At 39.0% G+C, this 12,449-nt stretch overlaps 1 protein-coding gene across 1 annotated transcript in view; it reads left to right on the forward strand.

The window, feature by feature from the left end:
• Positions 1–12,449, forward strand: part of map3k10 (mitogen-activated protein kinase kinase kinase 10) — a 39,542-nt gene that overhangs the window by 11,589 nt on the left and 15,504 nt on the right. The gene's annotated exons all lie outside the window — the stretch shown is intronic.

The raw sequence follows: 12,449 nt of genomic DNA on the forward strand, positions 1-12,449 counted from the left end.
CTTCAGTCTTCTCCGTTGAAATCAATGGGGTCGCTCTGTCCATTTCTTTTACTGTCTATGCTTTTGCTACTCTGAGCAATGCCTGAACTTTGTATTTTGAGCACTTCTTGCGTCGTTCTTCCGTCTTCACGATGACTCGCTTGCTTTAGTCCTCAGATGTAAGTCGCTTTGGAAAAAAGCGTCTGCTAAATGACTAAATGTAAATGTAAATATTTACGTACATATTTACAGCAGGTCTATTCGCACGGGATTAGTATTGCCTGAGGTAATTTTTCCGGACCTTTTTACTGCAGGTAAAAGTCGCCGTTATCTTTATTGACATTGTCCGTATGATTACTGAGATGGCACATTCGGACGGGACTAAAATCACTGAGAAGCTCTGGTAATAATTACTTTACCCCACTTTTAGGGCTTTTAACAGACGCATTGTCGCACATCTGCCATGTCTGTAGTTTTTAACACTTTTTATTTGTGTAGTTCTGCACACCAAATCCTCATCCAAAGCGCAATGGGTTGTGGGCAATATTAGCCATCAGAGTGTGAACGGATCCACACTTCACTCATTTGAGTCATTTGTTCAGGAATCAGACTAGTTGCTCTGTATGTTTTTGATTCACAAAATGAACTGACTCATTAGAATCAAGAGTTTGGGAACCAGTGTCACACTTATGGTTGTAATCCAACACGCTTGGCTTGACGCAGAATAAGCAGTACAAAGTCTTTAATGAACACAAAGAACACCAAGGAGATTCGTACACTTGCCACACAAAACAAAGGCGATGGCCAACAACCAACTGAGCTAAACAGGGAGTATACATACACTGGGGCACAAACAAGGGAACTAAACGAGACACGGGTGAAACTAATCAGTGACTAAAGAAACTAACAAGAAAATGAATAAGGCTAAACAGAAAGGAAACACAGGCACATGAACAAAAAGACAATGAAACCGAACAATCCTGACAATAACACTACACTGGTTGTGCTGTATGTTTTCAGTTCACTAGAGATCATTCTCATCCCTGACTGTATTTACGATCTCGATATTTTATGATTCGGCTTTGATCTGGGGCTTTTCCTGTCAGATCTTGTAGTCTTGTACTGTTTTCTTGGCAAAATAACCACATACAATGTGAAAGTGCACTTTAAACATGGCTTTATGAAATGAATGGGACATCAGTCTCATTACACACTATAAAGCCCAGACAGACTGCCATATATAGCTCCTCTTCAGTCCTTCTTTCATATTTATATATTTCCACATCTCTCGCTCTCATTTTCTTTCTTTTGCTGCCTTTTTCTTATGCTGCTTGCTGTCTGAAATATCCACGTCACTCCCTGTGTTTAGCACTCCTACATATTGAGCACACAAAGCCACAGCACAAGAATACAAATACATACTTATGCAAACACGCACACACACACAGAGATGATATCCCCCATTTCCTCTTGCCCTTGGTTCATTCCTTTATTCTCCTTTCACCCATTCCCATCATCATCCCTCTCTCTTTCTCTTTCCCCCTTTAGTTGAGTGTAAGAATGGATGCCTCGGCAGGCGACAGCTGGAATCTGATTCATACGGGAATGGAGAGAGGTAGGCACTAGGCAGGGTAAAAGAGAGAGAGAGAGAGAGAATGAGGGAGAGAGAGGGGGATGAGAGGGATTGTCTGTAGGGCACAGTGATAAAAAGGAAATGCATGCAATCTCCCAGAGACTGCTGAGGATAGGGAGGAAAAGAGGGCCACACTCAATGATTGGTCCAAACAAGCCCCGCCCAGCTTAGTCATGCCTCTACTGATTGGTCCACAGCCATGCTTGCCACCAGCGCTCTTAGTCAATAACCTTTTCAGTGAAATTCTGCTTAGATGGCTGTTTATGTCACTGTGCTGAAATCAACTAGATAAGAATAATATAAGTCCATAAATATACATACGCTCTAAAAAAAATGCTGGGTTGTTTCAACCCAATTTTGGGTCAAATATGGACTAACCCAAACCTTGGGTTAAAAATGTAACCCAATGGCTGGGTTTGTCCATATTTGACCCAAATTTGGGTTGAAACAACCCAGGATTTTTTTTAAAATATGTTTTCAGGAGACCTATTTTCAAAGCTGAATATAAAGACCTTCTGTATAAGGGTAGGTGATGTAGCTAAAAGTTAAATCGCACAAAAATAAAAATGCATTTTAATTTTATTTGATGCCTTGATATGTATTTGCTCTGAAATTGAGTAGAATAATATCATAAAAGCCATTGTAGCCAAGCAGATTCAAATGCTTCACACCAAGAACGATAGTTCTAAAAATCGTTCAACGAGTCGGTGTTTCCCGAAACCATAGTTCCAACAAACATTCGCAAACAGCATCGCACAGTAGTGTGGTTGGAACGACAGCTTTTGACCTGTGGTTAGAAGCAGAGTTCATTTCCATGACATGTGGACTTAATAAATCATTATCTTGAGCAAAAGAAGCAAGCTTACATTCAGTATCTGATATATTGCTCTCTCTATAGAAGCAGGTCCAAAAATAGGAACCCCTAAGAAACAGAAAGTGAAGGATTCGCACTGCTATGTCAGCATGTGAGTCTGTAAAAAGTCTCTCTCTCAGCAGTGTAATGTAGTGTACTTGGGTGGAAGCGGCAGGTAGAATGGGACATGATTCAGCCACAGTACCAGCTGTTCTTGCCTTCAGGGGACCGTTTCATTTCACGCTTCTGAACTATATATGGCACTGAGGGGAGAATCTGTGCCTTCAGATTAGAAGATATGGAAGAGGGGGCGACTCTCCTATTGATTGAGACACAGACCTTTTCAGGGAGACAAAGAGGACAGCATAGAGTGGGTGAAAGAATATGTTTCACTTGTCTCTTTCTTGAATTGTAAGCCTGACAAATCAGGCAACGTTTAGGACTGCATGTGACATGCCTGTGCAGATATTACCATATTGTAAAATGCATATTTCCTGTCCTGAATGCTGGTTGGTCAAAATTTGTACTAAAAACAAGCTATATAGTAAAAGTGATCAGCACAACAACTCAGGCCCCGTCCACACTACTGCGTTTTCGTTTAAAAACGGAGACCTTTTGCTACGTTTGCACCTCCCGTCCACACTAAAACGGCAAAAACGGAGACCCAAACCGGAGAAGTTTAGAAACGCTGCCGATCCATTTTTCGTTTTGAATCTCCGGAGGGCGTTTTAGTGTAGACGGGTCAAAACGGAGGACTTTAGAAACGATGACGTAGTAGAGGCTCACGCTCGGCTCTGTGATTGGGTGTCATCAGTCATGGCGTATATCTTTGACTTTAAACGGCTGGATGATGTGCCGTTCTCATGGATCGACAAAGAGACAAATGGTCTAGTCTCCAAATCGGATCATGAAGGGTCAAGGGTCAAATTGCTTGTTGTAATGACAAACAGTTAAACAAGGCTTGCAGTGTGACAGATGTGTGTGCCATGACACCAAACACACTGCACTTTATCATCATCAGGCTTGGGTTAAAGTAGCTGCAGATGGAGACATATATAAAGGAAATGCTAATTAGGTTGTATTTGATGTCAATTGGGGGCCAGATTGTATAATACTTTGGAATGCTGGGATTGGCCAATCAGAATCAAGTTTTATATATATATATGCATATAAATGCACAGAATGTAAATAAAGTGTGAATATAAATGTAACGAATGGGAGTTATGGTTGATGTCCTGTGCATATGATGGTTGGCTTGAGATTGTTTGATGTTAGACTGTTGCGAGTGGTAAAACCTGTGTGACTGTCCTCTCAAATATCATCCCAACACATAAACACACACTTACATGCATGCTGTGAATGGCCAGCATTAGCCCTTAGTGACGAGCCACAACAGAACTTAATTGGAACAAACATGCACGTATATGCAGTGTACACACACACACATTTACCATTGACACACCCTCGCTTGTTCAACCTCAAACATGTTCAGCCAATGTGTTTTGTGCCTCTTTGTTCACTCCCATGAACACCCTCTCTCTCTCCTCGCATATATATTCACACAATCCTATATATTCTTTCTCTGTGACGAGCACACACACACACACGTTCACCCCCTGATAACCCTCCGGTGGCAGCCGTCCGTCCCTCAGCGTGACATGGCCTGGACGACAGCGACGTAACAATGACTTATTAACATTGTGAGCAGCCATCTCCTATTCTCCTAATCACCCCTCAAACCAGAGTCAGAAACACACACACACACACACACACACGTACGCACAAACGCATACATTTAGAGAGAGAGAGAGCTGGGTAAGATCAAAGTCATGCTTTACAAATTCACTAAGAAATATGACATTATCAACTAACATTAATCAACAATGAGCAATACATTTGCAGTATTTATTCATCTTTGTTAAGGTTAGAATCATTGTTAGCTCCTCTCCATTAAGTTAAAAATGTTAATATTGCATTAGTAAATGTTGAAATTAACATTAACTGAGTTTAATAAATGCTTTAGGAGTATTTTCATTGTTAGTTCTTGTTAGCTAATTTAATCTAATGGTAGCAAACTGAACCTTATTTTAGTGTCTTGAGCAGATAAATGACTTAAGAAATACGATTCTCAAATCACTGAAAAAAAACCTTATCTGTCTTAATTAGTACTTTTGTGTCCAAAACAAATATCTGAACATTTTTAAAACAAAATAATTGACCTAAGAAGCAAAGCTGCCAATATTAGAACTTGTTTTTGATGTGTATCAAATGTGTGGTTGAATGTGTATTTTTTTGTTGTTGTTCCTCTGACAGATTTTTTATTTCTTTTTTGGCTTGTCACTCGACTCACCGCTTTGCCTCGGCAGCTGTCAAACTTCTAAGAAGATATTTTAAGCAGAAAGCATGTCCTTGTTTGAACACATGAGATGTGTGTGAAGTACACAATGTTTCAGACAAAAACAGAACATCTTTTGATAAGGAATGATAGTGTTCATTTGGTGGTACTTTCATCGAATATTTCTGAATTTCATAAATTAGGGTATCTTTAATCTTGTGAAATAATTGTTTTCACTTTTAGATATATTATATTATATTATATTATATTATATTATATTATATTATAAAGGCGCCAATCCAAACCACATGGCATGATCAGATGCTCTCTCAACTGCTGTTTTTTCAGCGCTGTCATTTTTGTTGTGTGTTTATTTTGTTACTGAGAGAAAACCATTTACATATTAATCTAAACGTCGCTCTCAGCAGCGCGGACTGTTACGGTTTAACCGGTGACCGTGTTAATTGTGACTTCGTGCCAGAAGTGAACGATCGGCCGCAGATTCGTCAATTCTGAAAAACTTGCGCAATGTGTTCATTACGATTAAACTTTCTCACTATGTTGGTATCATTGTAAAGATAAAACATAAGTGACGTATTTACCTGTAACGGCAGAGGCCCTTTTAACAACCAAAAAAAAAAAACTTTTTTTTTTAAAAAAAACCCAGTTTCACAGACAAGGCTTAAGCTAGTCTCAGACTAAAATGCATGTTTGAGCTGCTTTAACCGAAAGCAACTTGCACTGATATATCTTAAAATATGTCAGTTCCATTGTTTTGTCTCAAGATACACATCAGTAATGTGTTTTTTTTAGGGCTCTGAAACGATTAATCGCGATTAATCACATCCAAAATGAAAGTTTGTGTTTACATAATATATGTGTGTGTACTGTGTATAATTATTTTTAATACATAAATACCCACACATGCATGTGTATTTAAGAAATATTTGCATGTATATACTGTATATAGACTGAATGTAGCCTATATACACTCACCTAAAGGATTATTAGGAACACCATACTAATACTGTGTTTTTGACCCCCTTTCGCCTTCAGAACTGCTTTAATTGTACGTGGCATTGATTCAACAAGGTGCTGAAAGCATTCTTTAGAAATGTTGGCCCATATTGATAGGATAGCATCTTGCAGTTGATGGAGATTTGTGGGATGCACATCCAGGGCACGAAGCTCCCGTTCCACCACATCCCAAAGATGCTCTATTGGGTTGAGATCTGGTGACTGTGGGGGCCATTTTAGTACAGTGAACTCATTGTCATGTTCAAGAAACCAATCTGAAATGATTCGAGCTTTGTGACATGGTGGAAGTAGCCATCAGAGGATGGGTACATGGTGGCCATAAAGGGATGGACATGGTCAGAAACAATGCTCAGGTAGGCCGTGGCATTTAAACGATGCCCAATTGGCACTAAGGGGCCTAAAGTGTGCCAAGAAAACATCCCCCACACCATTACACCACCAGCAGCCTGCACAGTGGTAACAAGGCATGATGGATCCAAGTTCTCATTCTGTTTACGCCAAATTCTGACTAACATCTGAATGTCTCAACAGAAATCGAGACTCATCAGACCAGGCAACATTTTTCCAGTCTTCAACTGTCCAATTTTGGTGAGCTCTTGCAAATTGTAGCCTCTTTTTCCTATTTGTAGTGGAGATGAGTGGTACCCGGTGGGGTCTTCTGCTGTTGTAGCCCATCCGCCTCAAGGTTGTGCGTGTTGTGGCTTCACAAATGCTTTGCTGCATACCTCGGTTGTAACGAGTGGTTATTTCAGTCAAAGTTGCTCTTCTATCAGCTTGAATCAGTCGGCCCATTCTCCTCTGACCTCTAGCATCAACAAGGCATTTTCTCCCACAGGACTGCCGCATACTGGATGTTTTTCCCTTTTCACACCATTCTTTGTAAACCCTAGAAATGGTTGTGCGTGAAAATCCCAGTAACTGAGCAGATTGTGAAATACTCAGACCGGCCCGTCTGGCACCAACAACCATGCCATGCTCAAAATTGCTTAAATCACCTTTCTTTCCCATTCTGACATTCAGTTTGGAGTTCAGGAGATTGTCTTGACCAGGACCACACCCTAAATGCATTGAAGCAACTGCCATGTGATTGGTTGATTAGATAATTGCATTAATGAGAAATTGAACAGGTGTTCCTAATAATCCTTTAGGTGAGTGTATAATGTATATAAACATTTTATAAATAAATAACATATTTTTCTTACATATATACATGTGTGCATTTATAAACAAAATAATTATACACAGTAGGGCTGCACGATGTATCATTTTAACATCGATATCGCGATGTGCGCATCCACGATAGTCACATCGCAGATATGTACGATGTCAAGTATGGATTGTAGTTGATGGCAGGGGCGTAGCAACCGGGGGGGACGGGGGGGACACGTCCCCCCCACTTTTAGAAACAGGTGATTTCTGTCCCCCGCATTTTTTTTTACTCCGCGCCAATATTTCCGCCCGTGTTCTCTGATTTGTTACTTAGACTTGAGTGAGCTAACATTCAGCCAATCACAGCGCGAAGCATCTATTGGGCGCGTCTGCCATCGAGCTTCAAATCTTTTGTTGCTCTTGCGAATTTTCGTGTTTGTTTAGTCGCTTTGCTGTTTGGCCGTCTAATGCACCCCAGAAAAAAAAGCAGAGGACTACATCATTTTTTTTCAAACACACACTGTTACAGTATGTCGCGATGACATGAATCACACGTAAAGTTTCCTTATTATGATTTAACCTACTAAAAAGTGTAAGACAACAGAACCCGTATGGACCTCGTCACGTCGCGCCGGATTGTGCCGAGTGTGTGTTAAATGCTCTCCTACTTGTTGCTTTGGATAAAAGCGTCTGTTAAATGAGACATAACAGATTATTCCCAGCAGGCACACAACGTCATAAGACGTTGATATTTGGTTAAATTTTGGTTGCGACGTCGGGTGACCAAAATTCAATGTAAATTCAACATCTTATGTCAATGTTAAATTGATGTCCAATACCGAATACATTGATTTAGGTTTTATTGATATATTTTTATAAAATGTCTGTTGTATAAAATTACTGTAGGCTAGATGTAATCTGTATACTACTCATTGAACACTTTTTTTGGTCCAACTGTTAGTAAGATAAAAGTTATTGTTCAAGTGTAGTTTAACTGAAATATTGTAAATAGCCTATCATAAAATATCTTTATTTCATAAAAATAAAGTATAGATGTCCACAGTTGTCTGAAAGTCCCAAGTCCTGCAATATTTTTTTTATTTCGAGTATGATTTCACAAAAATAGGTTGCTGTAAACTATCATGGCATGTTCCCAAAATTGGCACTAGGGTGCTGTAAAATGCCAATTGCTATTCCATCTAGAATTTATTATTATGAACATCACCTTTCAGTCCCTCCAGAAAAACGCGATTATGCAATCGTATGATTCAATAATCAGCCAAAGTCCGCATATTTATGCGGGGGCATTTTTTCAAATACGCCGCACTTTTGCCGTATAAATTGCCGATTTCCACGCAAAATATGCGGGGCTTGTATGATTTCATAATCCCCGCATTTTTGTTGCAAAAAAAGTCACATATATCTTAGCAGAAAGTTGAAAAATGTTGCGTTTGCTTCACACGAGAGCAGCCGTTTCCCCCTGTTGCCATGGGAACGTTATGAAGTGACGTAATTACGCGACATGAACATCAATGAAAAAAAAAACTGTAAAACAGTTCATTTTATTCATTTTTACAGAAGTTGTAGCATATTCCTTTTGTAAAGCTACAGAACTTGTTTGACTCATTGTTTTGTAAGTTTGAGCCATGTGTTTATTAAGGTCTGAAATAAAACAAGATTAAATATTCCAGCACTTTCTGTGATGTATGTTTGCTTATCATAGGAAGTAATAAGAAATAGCTCTTTACATTAAGGTAGTAGCCTAGTGAGAACAGGGTGTTGGGGAGTCACTTTTTCTCTCTTTTTCATCAAACCGCAGTTTTTGCAAGTTCCCGCAATTTCATCACATAAAATTGCAAATATCCTGCATATTCCATCGCCTCATAATCAAGGATTTTTGCCCGCAACAATCACAAAAAAACTCCGCATTGTTCTGGAAGGACTGACCTTTGGGTCACATTACCACACCATTTTCTCCCCCCCACTTTTATAATGGCTGCTACGCCCCTGGTTGATGGTGATTCATGATCAGTAGGCAACGTGCCAGCAGCTCTCCGGCCCGTAACGCTTGTGATTCGTGGATTAATTGCAAAGTTCAACCATCATAGTGTGAGAGTTTATCAATTTGCAAGTCCTGTCAGTTTAAACATAAAGCGCAAGAAGACTGGAACTTGCGCGCTGTTTTCTGTCAGCCTCTAAAGCGTATTTTTGTCCCGCCAAAGTTTGACCGGGCGACTGATGTAAAGACTGACTGCTGCGCTTGTTTAACTGAGAGAGCGAGCAGAGAGAGTGAAAGCCCCGGTCGCGCGCGCGCACTCTCACCGTCTTCAAACTGTCTTTCTCGCTCTCCCTCCCTCGCGCATATTAATGAATTGAGTTGAGTTGACTCAGTGATGGATTTCATCCAGTGATGAAATGTTTTCTGTGTTGACAAATCTTGTGCGATGTGGTCCGTTAATGAAACGTCCGATTCGCGAACTAATGACTCATTTGAACCGATTCACTTTAATGAATGGTTAAAACAACTGATCTGTCCAACACTGAACTCAAGAGACATAAATCAGAAACACTTTACAATAAGGTTCCATTTATTAAAGTCTAGTTAACTACATTAGTTAACATACTATTAATATTAGTTTCTATGCAGATTTACTCCATGACAAAACCACCCAAGTCATTCTAGAATTATTCATTCTTTCCAAATAGAGCTATTTAAGTAATCTGGTGAAATTGTTTTTATATCGCAATATATATCGCAGAAAAATAAAATATCGCAATGTGATTTTTTTACCAATATCGTGCAGCCCTAATACACAGTACACACACATATATTATGTAAACACAAACTTTTATTTTGGATGCGATTAATCGTTTGACAGCCCTAGTTTTTTTCTAAGGCACGTTTTTAAAAGCCACTTAAAATGTCCTAATTAAACTAAGGCCTAATCCTGGCTTAATCTAAGCCCTGTCTGTGAAATTAGATAAAGTCATTTTTGTTACGGGATTCGAACTCATCACATGTCATGTTCAGAGATAACAACAATGCCATTTAGCGGTTGAGGTTGAAACTGAAAACATAGCCACTTCCACAAATCTTGGATGTAAACAAATAAATATCGATACAGTGTTTTTTTTGAGAATGATACAGTATCGCCAAACATAACATCCCAATATTCATGATATTTTCTTACACCCGAGCATGTTAATGGATGTGACACTCTGGTGGGAAAGAGAGAAAGGTTCCACCTGTTCAGCCTGAGCTTGTGATGTGCTGGTCAAACAGAAACTCAGCTGTGTTCCCTTCCTGTCTCTCTCTGCTCCCGTTTGCATATGTGTGGTGATAATGGAGCAGCAGGCGGCACTCCACCCTTCCCCACCCCACTCAAACCAGTCCAGCTGACTATTGACACTCCAAACATTTCCATAGCCTGCCCGCACACGGAAACACAGGAGGAAACACAGAGGAGAGAAAGAGCAGGGCACCACAAACTAGCATCACTCTCTCATACACAATCACATATTTATATATAAATGTATATATGTGGTCTATATATATTTACAGGGCTTGGCATTAACCTTTTTTGTGCTCTCCAAAGTTACTTGCCACTTAGCATTTTTCCTGGCCACAATTTTGACATCGATACCATAGGGAAAAACTGCCATAAAGACATTTTTAATATTATCTCATAATTTGGCAGCAGATATATTAGGCTGCTGTCACTTTAAGACCTGACGCACAAATCCATTATAAATGCTTTTTCTTTCTAAACTGTTTAAGTTCACATAAAACATAACTTACTGTGTTTACGTGAATACTCGCCAAAACCGGCATTTTTACATTATTTTGTGTGTATTTGACTGTTTAAGCGCAATAAGCAGCGTTAAAGGCCACTGCTGAAATCCATATATATATATATATATATTATTTATTCCACTCCATCCGGTGTGACTCATGTTTGTAAATATGGAATAGACAGAAAGTCAAGTCGAACTCTTTCAAGTCTTTATGCCAACTGTATAATCTCATGTGGATGAATGTGGCGTGACAGTGGCTTTGACCAGTGTTTCCCATCTGTTATTGTCTTATGTACCTGTTGACTTATATAATTCTTGTTCTAATAAACTAAGCATGTGGGTCTTAGTAGTTTCAGTAAACAGGTCTGAATTCATGGATAACAATGCCAGGATTGGTCTCTCTCCTCTAATGCCACTTCTGTGAAATATTGACATTGTGCTCCACATGCCATTTACTGGCGCCTGTCTGTTCAGTCAGTGTATGTGTGTGTAGTTTAAAGCTTGTCATGTGTCTTGGATTGGGATGTAAAACTAAGCTTGTGTTGTGTTTAGATGAGTGTGCACTTTACCTTAGTTACGTGAAAGAGAGAGCTTGTGTGTGTGTTTAAGAGATCTTGTTTCTCTTCCCTGCACACATGCTACTGGCTGATAAATATTTGATATAGTATAGAGCTCTCAACTCCCTCCAAAAGTCTTCATTTTGCTGCGTCTATTTCCCCCACTTCAATTTATTACTTTCTTAATAATTTCGTAATGTTCCTGGTCTCATTATGAACGATTCATATTACATTATTCCATTCTGGGAATACATTGCATTTATTCTATATTTTCATTATGTACACTACTGTTTAAATGTAAGGGGTCAGTATGATTTTTAATACTTTTCAGCTAGAATAATTTTAATTGTACAAAATATTTCCATTTCAAATAAATGCTCTTTTTTTTTTTACTTACAAAAAAAATATTAATATATGGATTCCACAAAAATATGAAGCAGCACAACGGTTCAATATTGATAATAATAAGAAATATTTCTTCAGCAGCAAATCAGCATATTATAATGATTACTGAAGGATATTTTTTTGGCACTTTTCATGGTCCAATTGATACCGGATATATTCAAATCGCGCCCTATATTTTGTTCCCGCTGAACATGTGGTTTCACTCAGAAATACGTCACATGCTAAAGTTAAAATGGGTTGGTAATGCCAGTTCAAAACAATATGAGAATATTGTTACCTCATGTAGCTCCGCCCCTTTTGTGTTCTGTCTTCCGGTTTGTATTCCCACAGCACGAAAGTAAGATCTTACGGATTTATGCATGAACCGCTCGTTTTAAAATCTTCCCGGTCTACTGACATTTGTGATGGCATTCGCTTCAAACATTACAATAACTCCAACTCTAATTACTAACTCAACAATAAGTAAATCCACTTGACGTCACCAGCTAATAACTTGACAGCGATGCCATAGAAATATACAGAGCTACAGCAAAAACTGAAGTTCAAACACGGATTTCTATAGATGGCTGCACGCTTGTTTCTCAGCCGCTTAAGGTCTATAGAGATCTAACGTGATCTGTTTTGTTTTCTTGAGGTGTCACTGTGTACATCATTCTCATATGACTCAAATGTGTGTTACATATGTTTGCGCTTCAGTTTTATCTT

Source organism: Rhinichthys klamathensis, unplaced genomic scaffold (assembly GCF_029890125.1).
Source record: "Rhinichthys klamathensis goyatoka isolate OS25496 unplaced genomic scaffold, OSU_Roscu_1.1 h1tg000005l_1, whole genome shotgun sequence".
NCBI classification, from domain to species: domain Eukaryota; kingdom Metazoa; phylum Chordata; class Actinopteri; order Cypriniformes; family Leuciscidae; genus Rhinichthys; species Rhinichthys klamathensis.